The following is an 18,120-nucleotide window of genomic DNA, read 5'->3' on the forward strand; positions in this document are numbered from 1 at the left end:
CTCTTCTCTGATTGGTTAGTACCCAAATGAGTCACATACCTAAATTTTCGTATTCCCCTATAACCCTGGGCCAAACAAAAATAGAAAAATAATCCTAAGTGTCAACCCTAACTTTCAACCCTAACTTTCAACCCTAACTTTCAACCCTAACTCTTCTCTGATTGGTTAGTACCCAAATGAGTCACATACCTAAATTTTCGTATTCCCCTATAACCCTGGGCCAAACAAAAATAGAAAAATAATCCTAAATGTCAACCCTAACTTTCAACCCTAACTTTCAACCCTAACTTTCAACCCTAACTCTTCTCTGATTGGTTAGTACCCAAATGAGTCACATACCTAAATTTTCGTATTCCCCTATAACCCTGGGCCAAACAAAAATAGAAAAATAATCCTAACTTTCAACCCTAACTTTCAACCCTAACTCTTATCTGATTGGTTAGTACCCAAATGAGTCACATACCTAAATTTTCGTATTCCCCTATAACCCTGGGCCAAACAAAAATAGAAAAATAATCCTAAGTGTCAACCCTAACTTTCAACCCTAACTTTCAACCCTAACTTTCAACCCTAACTTTCAACCCTAACTCTTCTCTGATTGGTTAGTACCCAAATGAGTCACATACCTAAATTTTCGTATTCCCCTATAACCCTGGGCCAAACAAAAATAGAAAAATAATCCTAAGTGTCAACCCTAACTTTCAACCCTAACTTTCAACCCTAACTTTCAACCCTAACTTTCAACCCTAACTTTCAACCCTAACTCTTCTCTGATTGGTTAGTACCCAAATGAGTCACATACCTAAATTTTCGTATTCCCCTATAACCCTGGGCCAAACAAAAATAGAAAAATAATCCTAAGTGTCAACCCTAACTTTCAACCCTAACTTTCAACCCTAACTTTCAACCCTAACTTTCAACCCTAACTCTTCTCTGATTGGTTAGTACCCAAATGAGTCACATACCTAAATTTTCGTATTCCCCTATAACCCTGGGCCAAACAAAAATAGAAAAATAATCCTAAGTGTCAACCCTAACTTTCAACCCTAACTTTCAACCCTAACTTTCAACCCTAACTCTTCTCTGATTGGTTAGTACCCAAATGAGTCACATACCTAAATTTTTGTATTCCCCTATAACCCTGGGCCAAACAAAAATAGAAAAATAATCCTAAGTGTCAACCCTAACTTTCAACCCTAACTTTCAACCCTAACTTTCAACCCTAACTTTCAACCCTAACTCTTCTCTGATTGGTTAGTACCCAAATGAGTCACATACCTAAATTTTCGTATTCCCCTATAACCCTAACCCTAACCCTAACCCTAACCCTAACCCTAACTTTCAACCCTAACTTTCAACCCTAACTCTTCTCTGATTGGTTAGTACCCAAATGAGTCACATACCTAAATTTTCGTATTCCCCTATAACCCTGGGCCAAACAAAAATAGAAAAATAATCCTAAGTGTCAACCCTAACTTTCAACCCTAACTTTCAACCCTAACTTTCAACCCTAACTCTTCTCTGATTGGTTAGTACCCAAATGAGTCACATACCTAAATTTTCGTATTCCTTTATAACCCTGGGCCAAACAAAAATAGAAAAATAATCCTAAGTGTCAACCCTAACTTTCAACCCTAACTTTCAACCCTAACTTTCAACCCTAACTTTCAACCCTAACTCTTCTCTGATTGGTTAGTACCCAAATGAGTCACATACCTAAATTTTCGTATTCCCCTATAACCCTGGGCCAAACAAAAATAGAAAAATAATCCTAACTTTCAACCCTAACTTTCAACCCTAACTTTCAACCCTAACTCTTCTCTGATTGGTTAGTACCCAAATGAGTCACATACCTAAATTTTCGTATTCCCCTATAACCCTGGGCCAAACAAAAATAGAAAAATAATCCTAAGTGTCAACCCTAACTTTCAACCCTAACTTTCAACCCTAACTTTCAACCCTAACTCTTCTCTGATTGGTTAGTACCCAAATGAGTCACATACCTAAATTTTCGTATTCCCCTATAACCCTGGGCCAAACAAAAATAGAAAAATAATCCTAAGTGTCAACCCTAACTTTCAACCCTAACTTTCAACCCTAACTTTCAACCCTAACTCTTCTCTGATTGGTTAGTACCCAAATGAGTCACATACCTAAATTTTCGTATTCCCCTATAACCCTGGGCCAAACAAAAATAGAAAAATAATCCTAACTTTCAACCCTAACTTTCAACCCTAACTTTCAACCCTAACTTTCAACCCTAACTCTTCTCTGATTGGTTAGTACCCAAATGAGTCACATACCTAAATTTTCGTATTCCCCTATAACCCTGGGCCAAACAAAAATAGAAAAATAATCCTAACTTTCAACCCTAACTTTCAACCCTAACTTTCAACCCTAACTTTCAACCCTAACTCTTCTCTGATTGGTTAGTACCCAAATGAGTCACATACCTAAATTTTCGTATTCCCCTATAACCCTGGGCCAAACAAAAATAGAAAAATAATCCTAACTTTCAACCCTAACTTTCAACCCTAACTTTCAACCCTAACTCTTCTCTGATTGGTTAGTACCCAAATGAGTCACATACCTAAATTTTCGTATTCCCCTATAACCCTGGGCCAAACAAAAATAGAAAAATAATCCTAACTTTCAACCCTAACTTTCAACCCTAACTTTCAACCCTAACTTTCAACCCTAACTCTTCTCTGATTGGTTAGTACCCAAATGAGTCACATACCTAAATTTTCGTATTCCCCTATAACCCTGGGCCAAACAAAAATAGAAAACTAATCCTAACTTTCAACCCTAACTTTCAACCCTAACTTTCAACCCTAACTTTCAACCCTAACTTTCAACCCTAACTTTCAACCCTAACTCTTCTCTGATTGGTTAGTACCCAAATGAGTCACATACCTACACTGGCGACACACTTTATCGCAGTGCGGCCAGATCCACAAGCCGGGAGATTTCCCGGCTTGCTAGTGGCCGCCCCTCGGCGTGCCGCGCGTCATAGACGCGCGGTCACGCGTCTTCGGGAGCCTGCGCCCCCTGCACGCGCGTCCAGGGCTCACCGAGGGAGCCCTGGTGTCCCGCGATCTGCGGGACGGCGGCAGGGGGTTCCGGGGGACCCGGCGGACCCGGCAGCGGGAGGGAGAGCGCCCCGATCGGAGGGCGCTCTTCCGCTGCTTCGGCGCGCGCCCGTCACACTCGGGCGCGCGCCAGGCTACTGCTGCGGCACAGAACGGGCAAATGCTCGAATAAACTGTGCCTCAGCAGTAAATTTTCGTATTCCCCTATAACCCTGGGCCAAACAAAAATAGAAAAATAATCCTAAGTGTCAACCCTAACTTTCAACCCTAACTTTCAACCCTAACTTTCAACCCTAACTTTCAACCCTAACTTTCAACCCTAACTTTCAACCCTAACTCTTATCTGATTGGTTAGTACCCAAATGAGTCACATACCTAAATTTTCGTATTCCCCTATAACCCTTGGCCAAACAAAAATAGAAAAATAATCCTAAGTGTCAACCCTAACTTTCAACCCTAACTTTCAACCCTAACTTTCAACCCTAACTTTCAACCCTAACTTTCAACCCTAACTCTTCTCTGATTGGTTAGTACCCAAATGAGTCACATACCTAAATTTTCGTATTCCCCTATAACCCTGGGCCAAACAAAAATAGAAAAATAATCCTAAGTGTCAACCCTAACTTTCAACCCTAACTTTCAACCCTAACTTTCAACCCTAACTCTTCTCTGATTGGTTAGTACCCAAATGAGTCACATACCTAAATTTTCGTATTCCCCTATAACCCTGGGCCAAACAAAAATAGAAAAATAATCCTAAGTGTCAACCCTAACTTTCAACCCTAACTTTCAACCCTAACTTTCAACCCTAACTTTCAACCCTAACTCTTCTCTGATTGGTTAGTACCCAAATGAGTCACATACCTAAATTTTCGTATTCCCCTATAACCCTGGGCCAAACAAAAATAGAAAAATAATCCTAACTTTCAACCCTAACTTTCAACCCTAACTTTCAACCCTAACTCTTCTCTGATTGGTTAGTACCCAAATGAGTCACATACCTAAATTTTCGTATTCCCCTATAACCCTGGGCCAAACAAAAATAGAAAAATAATCCTAAGTGTCAACCCTAACTTTCAACCCTAACTTTCAACCCTAACTTTCAACCCTAACTCTTCTCTGATTGGTTAGTACCCAAATGAGTCACATACCTAAATTTTCGTATTCCCCTATAACCCTGGGCCAAACAAAAATAGAAAAATAATCCTAAGTGTCAACCCTAACTTTCAACCCTAACTTTCAACCCTAACTTTCAACCCTAACTCTTCTCTGATTGGTTAGTACCCAAATGAGTCACATACCTAAATTTTCGTATTCCCCTATAACCCTGGGCCAAACAAAAATAGAAAAATAATCCTAACTTTCAACCCTAACTTTCAACCCTAACTTTCAACCCTAACTTTCAACCCTAACTTTCAACCCTAACTCTTCTCTGATTGGTTAGTACCCAAATGAGTCACATACCTAAATTTTCGTATTCCCCTATAACCCTGGGCCAAACAAAAATAGAAAAATAATCCTAACTTTCAACCCTAACTTTCAACCCTAACTTTCAACCCTAACTTTCAACCCTAACTTTCAACCCTAACTCTTCTCTGATTGGTTAGTACCCAAATGAGTCACATACCTAAATTTTCGTATTCCCCTATAACCCTGGGCCAAACAAAAATAGAAAAATAATCCTAACTTTCAACCCTAACTTTCAACCCTAACTTTCAACCCTAACTCTTCTCTGATTGGTTAGTACCCAAATGAGTCACATACCTAAATTTTCGTATTCCCCTATAACCCTGGGCCAAACAAAAATAGAAAAATAATCCTAACTTTCAACCCTAACTTTCAACCCTAACTTTCAACCCTAACTTTCAACCCTAACTCTTCTCTGATTGGTTAGTACCCAAATGAGTCACATACCTAAATTTTCGTATTCCCCTATAACCCTGGGCCAAACAAAAATAGAAAACTAATCCTAAGTGTCAACCCTAACTTTCAACCCTAACTTTCAACCCTAACTTTCAACCCTAACTTTCAACCCTAACTCTTCTCTGATTGGTTAGTACCCAAATGAGTCACATACCTACACTGGCGACACACTTTATCGCAGTGCGGCCAGATCCACAAGCCGGGAGATTTCCCGGCTTGCTAGTGGCCGCCCCTCGGCGTGCCGCGCGTCATAGACGCGCGGTCACGCGTCTTCGGGAGCCTGCGCCCCCTGCACGCGCGTCCAGGGCTCACCGAGGGAGCCCTGGTGTCCCGCGATCTGCGGGACGGCGGCAGGGGGTTCCGGGGGACCCGGCGGACCCGGCAGCGGGAGGGAGAGCGCCCCGATCGGAGGGCGCTCTTCCGCTGCTTCGGCGCGCGCCCGTCACACTCGGGCGCGCGCCAGGCTACTGCTGCGGCACAGAACGGGCAAATGCTCGAATAAACTGTGCCGCAGCAGTAAATTTTCGTATTCCCCTATAACCCTGGGCCAAACAAAAATAGAAAAATAATCCTAAGTGTCAACCCTAACTTTCAACCCTAACTTTCAACCCTAACTTTCAACCCTAACTCTTCTCTGATTGGTTAGTACCCAAATGAGTCACATACCTAAATTTTCGTATTCCCCTATATCCCTGGGCCAAACAAAAATAGAAAAATAATCCTAAGTGTCAACCCTAACTTTCAACCCTAACTTTCAACCCTAACTTTCAACCCTAACTCTTCTCTGATTGGTTAGTACCCAAATGAGTCACATACCTAAATTTTCGTATTCCCCTATAACCCTGGGCCAAACAAAAATAGAAAAATAATCCTAAGTGTCAACCCTAACTTTCAACCCTAACTTTCAACCCTAACTTTCAACCCTAACTTTCAACCCTAACTCTTATCTGATTGGTTAGTACCCAAATGAGTCACATACCTAAATTTTCGTATTCCCCTATAACCCTTGGCCAAACAAAAATAGAAAAATAATCCTAAGTGTCAACCCTAACTTTCAACCCTAACTTTCAACCCTAACTTTCAACCCTAACTTTCAACCCTAACTCTTCTCTGATTGGTTAGTACCCAAATGAGTCACATACCTAAATTTTCGTATTCCCCTATAACCCTGGGCCAAACAAAAATAGAAAAATAATCCTAAGTGTCAACCCTAACTTTCAACCCTAACTTTCAACCCTAACTTTCAACCCTAACTCTTCTCTGATTGGTTAGTACCCAAATGAGTCACATACCTAAATTTTCGTATTCCCCTATAACCCTGGGCCAAACAAAAATAGAAAAATAATCCTAAGTGTCAACCCTAACTTTCAACCCTAACTTTCAACCCTAACTTTCAACCCTAACTTTCAACCCTAACTCTTCTCTGATTGGTTAGTACCCAAATGAGTCACATACCTAAATTTTCGTATTCCCCTATAACCCTGGGCCAAACAAAAATAGAAAAATAATCCTAAGTGTCAACCCTAACTTTCAACCCTAACTTTCAACCCTAACTTTCAACCCTAACTTTCAACCCTAACTTTCAACCCTAACTCTTCTCTGATTGGTTAGTACCCAAATGAGTCACATACCTAAATTTTCGTATTCCCCTATAACCCTGGGCCAAACAAAAATAGAAAAATAATCCTAAGTGTCAACCCTAACTTTCAACCCTAACTTTCAACCCTAACTTTCAACCCTAACTTTCAACCCTAACTCTTCTCTGATTGGTTAGTACCCAAATGAGTCACATACCTAAATTTTCGTATTCCCCTATAACCCTGGGCCAAACAAAAATAGAAAAATAATCCTAACTTTCAACCCTAACTTTCAACCCTAACTTTCAACCCTAACTTTCAACCCTAACTTTCAACCCTAACTCTTCTCTGATTGGTTAGTACCCAAATGAGTCACATACCTAAATTTTCGTATTCCCCTATAACCCTGGGCCAAACAAAAATAGAAAAATAATCCTAAGTGTCAACCCTAACTTTCAACCCTAACTTTCAACCCTAACTTTCAACCCTAACTCTTCTCTGATTGGTTAGTACCCAAATGAGTCACATACCTAAATTTTCGTATTCCCCTATAACCCTGGGCCAAACAAAAATAGAAAAATAATCCTAAGTGTCAACCCTAACTTTCAACCCTAACTTTCAACCCTAACTCTTCTCTGATTGGTTAGTACCCAAATGAGTCACATACCTAAATTTTCGTATTCCCCTATAACCCTAACCCTAACCCTAACCCTAACCCTAAACCTAACCCTAACTTTCAACCCTAACTTTCAACCCTAACTTTCAACCCTAACTTTCAACCCTAACTCTTCTCTGATTGGTTAGTACCCAAATGAGTCACATACCTAAATTTTCGTATTCCCCTATAACCCTGGGCCAAACAAAAATAGAAAAATAATCCTAAGTGTCAACCCTAATTTTCAACCCTAACTTTCAACCCTAACTCTTCTCTGATTGGTTAGTACCCAAATGAGTCACATACCTAAATTTTCGTATTCCCCTATAACCCTGGGCCAAACAAAAATAGAAAAATAATCCTAACTTTCAACCCTAACTTTCAACCCTAACTTTCAACCCTAACTCTTCTCTGATTGGTTAGTACCCAAATGAGTCACATACCTAAATTTTCGTATTCCCCTATAACCCTGGGCCAAACAAAAATAGAAAAATAATCCTAAGTGTCAACCCTAACTTTCAACCCTAACTTTCAACCCTAACTTTCAACCCTAACTTTCAACCCTAACTTTCAACCCTAACTCTTCTCTGATTGGTTAGTACCCAAATGAGTCACATACCTAAATTTTCGTATTCCCCTATAACCCTGGGCCAAACAAAAATAGAAAAATAATCCTAAGTGTCAACCCTAACTTTCAACCCTAACTTTCAACCCTAACTTTCAACCCTAACTTTCAACCTTAACTCTTCTCTGATTGGTTAGTACCCAAATGAGTCACATACCTAAATTTTCGTATTCCCCTATAACCCTGGGCCAAACAAAAATAGAAAAATAATCCTAAGTGTCAACCCTAACTTTCAACCCTAACTTTCAACCCTAACTTTCAACCCTAACTTTCAACCCTAACTCTTCTCTGATTGGTTAGTACCCAAATGAGTCACATACCTAAATTTTCGTATTCCCCTATAACCCTGGGCCAAACAAAAATAGAAAAATAATCCTAAGTGTCAACCCTAACTTTCAACCCTAACTTTCAACCCTAACTTTCAACCCTAACTCTTCTCTGATTGGTTAGTACCCAAATGAGTCACATACCTAAATTTTCGTATTCCCCTATAACCCTGGGCCAAACAAAAATAGAAAAATAATCCTAAGTGTCAACCCTAACTTTCAACCCTAACTTTCAACCCTAACTTTCAACCCTAACTTTCAACCCTAACTTTCAACCCTAACTCTTCTCTGATTGGTTAGTACCCAAATGAGTCACATACCTAAATTTTCGAATTCCCCTATAACCCTGGGCCAAACAAAAATAGAAAAATAATCCTAACTTTCAACCCTAACTTTCAACCCTAACTTTCAACCCTAACTTTCAACCCTAACTCTTCTCTGATTGGTTAGTACCCAAATGAGTCACATACCTAAATTTTCGTATTCCCCTATAACCCTAACCCTAACCCTAACCCTAACCCTAACCCTAACCCTAACTTTCAACCCTAACTTTCAACCCTAACTTTCAACCCTAACTTTCAACCCTAACTCTTCTCTGATTGGTTAGTATCCAAATGAGTCACATACCTAAATTTTCGTATTCCCCTATAACCCTGGGCCAAACAAAAATAGAAAAATAATCCTAACTTTCAACCCTAACTTTCAACCCTAACTTTCAACCCTAACTTTCAACCCTAACTCTTCTCTGATTGGTTAGTACCCAAATGAGTCACATACCTAAATTTTCGTATTCCCCTATAACCCTGGGCCAAACAAAAATAGAAAAATAATCCTAACTTTCAACCCTAACTTTCAACCCTAACTTTCAACCCTAACTCTTCTCTGATTGGTTAGTACCCAAATGAGTCACATACCTAAATTTTCGTATTCCCCTATAACCCTGGGCCAAACAAAAATAGAAAAATAATCCTAAGTGTCAACCCTAACTTTCAACCCTAACTTTCAACCCTAACTTTCAACCCTAACTCTTCTCTGATTGGTTAGTACCCAAATGAGTCACATACCTAAATTTTCGTATTCCCCTATAACCCTGGGCCAAACAAAAATAGAAAAATAATCCTAAGTGTCAACCCTAACTTTCAACCCTAACTTTCAACCCTAACTTTCAACCCTAACTCTTCTCTGATTGGTTAGTACCCAAATGAGTCACATACCTAAATTTTCGTATTCCCCTATAACCCTGGGCCAAACAAAAATAGAAAAATAATCCTAACTTTCAACCCTAACTTTCAACCCTAACTTTCAACCCTAACTTTCAACCCTAACTTTCAACCCTAACTCTTCTCTGATTGGTTGGTACCCAAATGAGTCACATACCTAAATTTTCGTATTCCCCTATAACCCTGGGCCAAACAAAAATAGAAAAATAATCCTAACTTTCAACCCTAACTTTCAACCCTAACTTTCAACCCTAACTTTCAACCCTAACTTTCAACCCTAACTCTTCTCTGATTGGTTAGTACCCAAATGAGTCACATACCTAAATTTTCATATTCCCCTATAACCCTGGGCCAAACAAAAATAGAAAAATAATCCTAACTTTCAACCCTAACTTTCAACCCTAACTTTCAACCCTAACTCTTCTCTGATTGGTTAGTACCCAAATGAGTCACATACCTAAATTTTCGTATTCCCCTATAACCCTGGGCCAAACAAAAATAGAAAAATAATCCTAACTTTCAACCCTAACTTTCAACCCTAACTTTCAACCCTAACTCTTCTCTGATTGGTTAGTACCCAAATGAGTCACATACCTAAATTTTCATATTCCCCTATAACCCTGGGCCAAACAAAAATAGAAAACTAATCCTAAGTGTCAACCCTAACTTTCAACCCTAACTTTCAACCCTAACTTTCAACCCTAACTTTCAACCCTAACTCTTCTCTGATTGGTTAGTACCCAAATGAGTCACATACCTACACTGGCGACACACTTTATCGCAGTGCGGCCAGATCCACAAGCCGGGAGATTTCCCGGCTTGCTAGTGGCCGCCCCTCGGCGTGCCGCGCGTCATAGACGCGCGGTCACGCGTCTTCGGGAGCCTGCGCCCCCTGCACGCGCGTCCAGGGCTCACCGAGGGAGCCCTGGTGTCCCGCGATCTGCGGGACGGCGGCAGGGGGTTCCGGGGGACCCGGCGGACCCGGCAGCGGGAGGGAGAGCGCCCCGATCGGAGGGCGCTCTTCCGCTGCTTCGGCGCGCGCCCGTCACACTCGGGCGCGCGCCAGGCTACTGCTGCGGCACAGAACGGGCAAATGCTCGAATAAACTGTGCCGCAGCAGTAAATTTTCGTATTCCCCTATAACCCTGGGCCAAACAAAAATAGAAAAATAATCCTAAGTGTCAACCCTAACTTTCAACCCTAACTTTCAACCCTAACTTTCAACCCTAACTCTTCTCTGATTGGTTAGTACCCAAATGAGTCACATACCTAAATTTTCGTATTCCCCTATAACCCTGGGCCAAACAAAAATAGAAAAATAATCCTAAGTGTCAACCCTAACTTTCAACCCTAACTTTCAACCCTAACTTTCAACCCTAACTCTTCTCTGATTGGTTAGTACCCAAATGAGTCACATACCTAAATTTTCGTATTCCCCTATAACCCTGGGCCAAACAAAAATAGAAAAATAATCCTAAGTGTCAACCCTAACTTTCAACCCTAACTTTCAACCCTAACTTTCAACCCTAACTTTCAACCCTAACTCTTATCTGATTGGTTAGTACCCAAATGAGTCACATACCTAAATTTTCGTATTCCCCTATAACCCTTGGCCAAACAAAAATAGAAAAATAATCCTAAGTGTCAACCCTAACTTTCAACCCTAACTTTCAACCCTAACTTTCAACCCTAACTTTCAACCCTAACTCTTCTCTGATTGGTTAGTACCCAAATGAGTCACATACCTAAATTTTCGTATTCCCCTATAACCCTGGGCCAAACAAAAATAGAAAAATAATCCTAAGTGTCAACCCTAACTTTCAACCCTAACTTTCAACCCTAACTTTCAACCCTAACTCTTCTCTGATTGGTTAGTACCCAAATGAGTCACATACCTAAATTTTCGTATTCCCCTATAACCCTGGGCCAAACAAAAATAGAAAAATAATCCTAAGTGTCAACCCTAACTTTCAACCCTAACTTTCAACCCTAACTTTCAACCCTAACTCTTCTCTGATTGGTTAGTACCCAAATGAGTCACATACCTAAATTTTCGTATTCCCCTATAACCCTGGGCCAAACAAAAATAGAAAAATAATCCTAAGTGTCAACCCTAACTTTCAACCCTAACTTTCAACCCTAACTTTCAACCCTAACTTTCAACCCTAACTTTCAACCCTAACTCTTCTCTGATTGGTTAGTACCCAAATGAGTCACATACCTAAATTTTCGTATTCCCCTATAACCCTGGGCCAAACAAAAATAGAAAAATAATCCTAAGTGTCAACCCTAACTTTCAACCCTAACTTTCAACCCTAACTTTCAACCCTAACTTTCAACCCTAACTCTTCTCTGATTGGTTAGTACCCAAATGAGTCACATACCTAAATTTTCGTATTCCCCTATAACCCTGGGCCAAACAAAAATAGAAAAATAATCCTAAGTGTCAACCCTAACTTTCAACCCTAACTTTCAACCCTAACTCTTCTCTGATTGGTTAGTACCCAAATGAGTCACATACCTAAATTTTCGTATTCCCCTATAACCCTGGGCCAAACAAAAATAGAAAAATAATCCTAACTTTCAACCCTAACTTTCAACCCTAACTTTCAACCCTAACTCTTCTCTGATTGGTTAGTACCCAAATGAGTCACATACCTAAATTTTCGTATTCCCCTATAACCCTGGGCCAAACAAAAATAGAAAAATAATCCTAAGTGTCAACCCTAACTTTCAACCCTAACTTTCAACCCTAACTTTCAACCCTAACTTTCAACCCTAACTTTCAACCCTAACTCTTCTCTGATTGGTTAGTACCCAAATGAGTCACATACCTAAATTTTCGTATTCCCCTATAACCCTGGGCCAAACAAAAATAGAAAAATAATCCTAAGTGTCAACCCTAACTTTCAACCCTAACTTTCAACCCTAACTTTCAACCCTAACTTTCAACCCTAACTTTCAACCTTAACTCTTCTCTGATTGGTTAGTACCCAAATGAGTCACATACCTAAATTTTCGTATTCCCCTATAACCCTGGGCCAAACAAAAATAGAAAAATAATCCTAAGTGTCAACCCTAACTTTCAACCCTAACTTTCAACCCTAACTTTCAACCCTAACTTTCAACCCTAACTCTTCTCTGATTGGTTAGTACCCAAATGAGTCACATACCTAAATTTTCGTATTCCCCTATAACCCTGGGCCAAACAAAAATAGAAAAATAATCCTAAGTGTCAACCCTAACTTTCAACCCTAACTTTCAACCCTAACTCTTCTCTGATTGGTTAGTACCCAAATGAGTCACATACCTAAATTTTCGTATTCCCCTATAACCCTAACCCTAACCCTAACCCTAACTCTTCTCTGATTGGTTAGTACCCAAATGAGTCACATACCTAAATTTTCGTATTCCCCTATAACCCTGGGCCAAACAAAAATAGAAAAATAATCCTAAGTGTCAACCCTAACTTTCAACCCTAACTTTCAACCCTAACTCTTCTCTGATTTGTTAGTACCCAAATGAGTCACATACCTAAATTTTCGTATTCCCCTATAACCCTGGGCCAAACAAAAATAGAAAAATAATCCTAAGTGTCAACCCTAACTTTCAACCCTAACTTTCAACCCTAACTCTTCTCTGATTGGTTAGTACCCAAATGAGTCACATACCTAAATTTTCGTATTCCCCTATAACCCTGGGCCAAACAAAAAAAGAAAAATAATCTTAAGTGTCAACCCTAACTTTCAACCCTAACTTTCAACCCTAACTTTCAACCCTAACTTTCAACCCTAACTTTCAACCCTAACTCTTCTCTGATTGGTTAGTACCCAAATGAGTCACATACCTAAATTTTCGTATTCCCCTATAACCCTGGGCCAAACAAAAATAGAAAAATAATCCTAAGTGTCAACCCTAACTTTCAACCCTAACTTTCAACCCTAACTTTCAACCCTAACTCTTCTCTGATTGGTTAGTACCCAAATGAGTCACATACCTAAATTTTCGTATTCCCCTATAACCCTGGGCCAAACAAAAATAGAAAAATAATCCTAACTTTCAACCCTAACTTTCAACCCTAACTTTCAACCCTAACTTTCAACCCTAACTCTTCTCTGATTGGTTAGTACCCAAATGAGTCACATACCTAAATTTTCGTATTCCCCTATAACCCTGGGCCAAACAAAAATAGAAAAATAATCCTAAGTGTCAACCCTAACTTTCAACCCTAACTTTCAACCCTAACTTTCAAACCTAACTTTCAACCCTAACTTTCAACCCTAACTTTCAACCCTAACTTTCAACCCTAACTCTTCTCTGATTGGTTAGTACCCAAATGAGTCACATACCTAAATTTTCATATTCCCATATAACCCTGGGCCAAACAAAAATAGAAAAATAATCCTAACTTTCAACCCTAACTTTCAACCCTAACTTTCAACCCTAACTTTCAACCCTAACTCTTCTCTGATTGGTTAGTACCCAAATGAGTCACATACCTAAATTTTCGTATTCCCCTATAACCCTGGGCCAAACAAAAATAGAAAAATAATCCTAAGTGTCAACCCTAACTTTCAACCCTAACTTTCAACCCTAACTTTCAACCCTAACTTTCAACCCTAACTTTCAACCCTAACTCTTCTCTGATTGGTTAGTACCCAAATGAGTCACATACCTAAATTTTCGTATTCCCCTATAACCCTGGGCCAAACAAAAATAGAAAAATAATCCTAAGTGTCAACCCTAACTTTCAACCCTAACTTTCAACCCTAACTTTCAACCCTAACTTTCAACCCTAACTCTTCTCTGATTGGTTAGTACCCAAATGAGTCACATACCTAAATTTTCGTATTCCCCTATAACCCTGGGCCAAACAAAAATAGAAAAATAATCCTAACTTTCAACCCTAACTTTCAACCCTAACTTTCAACCCTAACTTTCAACCCTAACTCTTATCTGATTGGTTAGTACCCAAATGAGTCACATACCTAAATTTTCGTATTCCCCTATAACCCTGGGCCAAACAAAAATAGAAAAATAATCCTAACTTTCAACCCTAACTTTCAACCCTAACTTTCAACCCTAACTTTCAACCCTAACTCTTCTCTGGTTGGTTAGTACCCAAATGAGTCACATACCTAAATTTTCGTATTCCCCTATAACCCTAACCCTAACCCTAACCCAAATGAGTCACATACCTAAATTTTCGTATTCCCCTATAACCCTAACCCTAACCCTAACCCTAACCCTAACCCTAAAACAAAAATAGAAAAATAATCCTAACTTTCAACCCTAACTTTCAACCCTAACTTTCACCCCTAACTTTCAACCCTAACTCTTCTCTGATTGGTTAGTACCCAAATGAGTCACATACCTAAATTTTCGTATTCCCCTATAACCCTAACCCTAACCCTAACTTTCAACCCTAACTTTCAACCCTAACTCTTCTCTGATTGGTTAGTACCCAAATGAGTCACATACCTAAATTTTCGTATTCCCCTATAACCCTGGGCCAAACAAAAATAGAAAAATAATCCTAACTTTCAACCCTAACTTTCAACCCTAACTTTCAACCCTAACTTTCAACCCTAACTCTTCTCTGATTGGTTAGTACCCAAATGAGTCACATACCTAAATTTTCGTATTCCCCTATAACCCTGGGCCAAACAAAAATAGAAAAATAATCCTAAATGTCAACCCTAACTTTCAACCCTAACTTTCAACCCTAACTTTCAACCCTAACTCTTCTCTGATTGGTTAGTACCCAAATGAGTCACATACCTAAATTTTCGTATTCCCCTATAACCCTGGGCCAAACAAAAATAGAAAAATAATCCTAAATGTCAACCCTAACTTTCAACCCTAACTTTCAACCCTAACTTTCAACCCTAACTTTCAACCCTAACTCTTCTCTGATTGGTTAGTACCCAAATGAGTCACATACCTAAATTTTCGTATTCCCCTATAACCCTGGGCCAAACAAAAATAGAAAAATAATCCTAAGTGTCAACCCTAACTTTCAACCCTAACTTTCAACCCTAACTTTCAACCCTAACTTTCAACCCTAACTCTTCTCTGATTGGTTAGTACCCAAATGAGTCACATACCTAAATTTTCGTATTCCCCTATAACCCTGGGCCAAACAAAAATAGAAAAATAATCCTAAGTGTCAACCCTAACTTTCAACCCTAACTTTCAACCCTAACTTTCAACCCTAACTCTTCTCTGATTGGTTAGTACCCAAATGAGTCACATACCTAAATTTTCGTATTCCCCTATAACCCTGGGCCAAACAAAAATAGAAAAATAATCCTAACTTTCAACCCTAACTTTCAACCCTAACTTTCAACCCTAACTCTTCTCTGATTGGTTAGTACCCAAATGAGTCACATACCTAAATTTTCGTATTCCCCTATAACCCTGGGCCAAACAAAAATAGAAAAATAATCCTAACTTTCAACCCTAACTTTCAACCCTAACTTTCAACCCTAACTTTCAACCCTAACTCTTCTCTGATTGGTTAGTACCCAAATGAGTCACATACCTAAATTTTCGTATTCCCCTATAACCCTGGGCCAAACAAAAATAGAAAAATAATCCTAAGTGTCAACCCTAATTTCAACCCTAACTTTCAACCCTAACTTTCAACTCTAACTTTCAACCCTAACTCTTCTCTGATTGGTTAGTACCCAAATGAGTCACATACCTAAATTTTCGTATTCCCCTATAACCCTGGGCCAAACAAAAATAGAAAAATAATCCTAAGTGTCAACCCTAACTTTCAACCCTAACTTTCAACCCTAACTCTTCTCTGATTGGTTAGTACCCAAATGAGTCACATACCTAAATTTTCGTATTCCCCTATAACCCTGGGCCAAACAAAAATAGAAAAATAATCCTAAGTGTCAACCCTAACTTTCAACCCTAACTTTCAACCCTAACTTTCAACCCTAACTCTTCTCTGATTGGTTAGTACCCAAATGAGTCACATACCTAAATTTTCGTATTCCCCTATAACCCTGGGCCAAACAAAAATAGAAAAATAATCCTAAGTGTCAACCCTAACTTTCAACCCTAACTTTCAACCCTAACTCTTCTCTGATTGGTTGGTACCCAAATGAGTCACATACCTAAATTTTCGTATTCCCCTATAACCCTGGGCCAAACAAAAATAGAAAAATAATCCTAAGTGTCAACCCTAACTTTCAACCCTAACTTTGAACCCTAACTCTTCTCTGATTGGTTAGTACCCAAATGAGTCACATACCTAAATTTTCTTATTCCCCTATAACCCTAACCCTAATTGAGGGAGCAAATGTATAAATCAAAACCTGAGGGGGAGGTATAGCACGAAAGCTTGCACAGCAGTTGATGAAGATTATAGTCTTAAAGTTACGTGTACCTGTCAGGGCATTCAAGAATGTCAATTCTCACAAGTGCAGAGTTTATGATGAAATGCTGAATCCAGTTCCCCTCCAATTTAATTTTAATATAACTTTTTCATTCTTCATTACTGCAAAAATCAAACCAAAAAAGAACACATTGTATAACTATTTTCCAAATGGATTGAATGGCATATTCAACATTGACTGTGTAATGCCAATACACCCCACTCACTCGTAGTGAAGCACATACTGTACCAGTGTTGAAAGTAGGCTGGTACAGTCAGGCAAAACAATAAGTGCGTGTACTAAGTACCTTTATGAATTAAAAGGAAATTTAAATCTCACGGTCTCTCTCCATCTCCGCAACAGTGCGGGCGTCACATCAGTGACATGGATGCACATATATGGATAAGCCCATATTAAGGCCTCACACGTCACTGATCAGACCCAGCTGTGTATGGATATATGCAAAGAAACAGGGAGATGCAAGGAAAGGGAGGGAGAGAGACAGGGAGAAGGGAAACGGAGGCACGGATGGAGAGAGGGAGTTCTTCCCAGCTTCTGCGGGCCTCTCTCTTCCACTGGTGCATGCCGGGAGCTGGTCCAAACATCCACAAAGTGTGTGTGTGTATTATTGGTTGTATTTTATGGGGGTAGGAGGTTAGTGTGTATATTGTGTGTGTGTGGAAGTATAATATTGTGTTTAGGATATTAGAGTGTGCATATTATGTTGAGGTGCAGAGGAGAGTATTAGATTGTGTATCTTGTGTATGGGGTATTGTGTATATTGTGTTTGGAGCTATAATATTATTGGGGAGATATTATATTATTGAGGAGGTATTATAGTGTGTATTGTGGGGAGAATTAGTGTGTGTGTTGTTTGGGAGTGATATTCGGGAGGATTGTGTGTGCAGAAGGAAGAATGAGTGAGGGGGGAGTAAGGGAGCAGGATTGAATGAGAGGGGGTCATTGAGTGATAGCGGGGAGGGGAGGGAAGAGTGAGGAGAGTGGGTGTAGGAGGGAGCAGTGCAAGAGACCGTCGGGGGCAGAATACATGGTGAGAAGGGAGGCTGCCTAGAAGCATAAAAATCTACTTCACCACTGTTCTGTACTCTCTTCAATACTCTGTGTTACAGATCTCTCTGGCAAGAAATGGGGTCCAATGGCAAAGACTGCTCTAAATAAGATAGTATAAATGAACACAGAGAGAAATTCCAAAGAGTAACCCAAGAAAATACAAGTGAAATCTAATCGTAAGGTAATTAGTCCCATTAAGTGAAATACATAAAGGAATAGTCCATAAAAAAGCACAAAGGA

General features: G+C 39.6%; 1 long non-coding RNA gene across 1 annotated transcript in view; it reads right to left on the bottom strand.

Annotated features, from left to right (window-relative positions):
* LOC142477709 (uncharacterized) overlaps nt 1–16,931 on the bottom strand; it is an 86,788-nt gene extending 69,857 nt beyond the window's left edge. The window contains exon 1 of the long non-coding RNA XR_012792625.1: nt 16,821–16,931. This is a non-coding gene — a long non-coding RNA (uncharacterized LOC142477709). The remainder of the gene's footprint in view (nt 1–16,820) is intronic.
* Between the last annotated feature and the right edge of the window lie 1,189 nt (nt 16,932–18,120).

The sequence above is a fragment of the Ascaphus truei genome, unplaced genomic scaffold (genome assembly GCF_040206685.1).
Source record: "Ascaphus truei isolate aAscTru1 unplaced genomic scaffold, aAscTru1.hap1 HAP1_SCAFFOLD_228, whole genome shotgun sequence".
Taxonomy (NCBI): domain Eukaryota; kingdom Metazoa; phylum Chordata; class Amphibia; order Anura; family Ascaphidae; genus Ascaphus; species Ascaphus truei.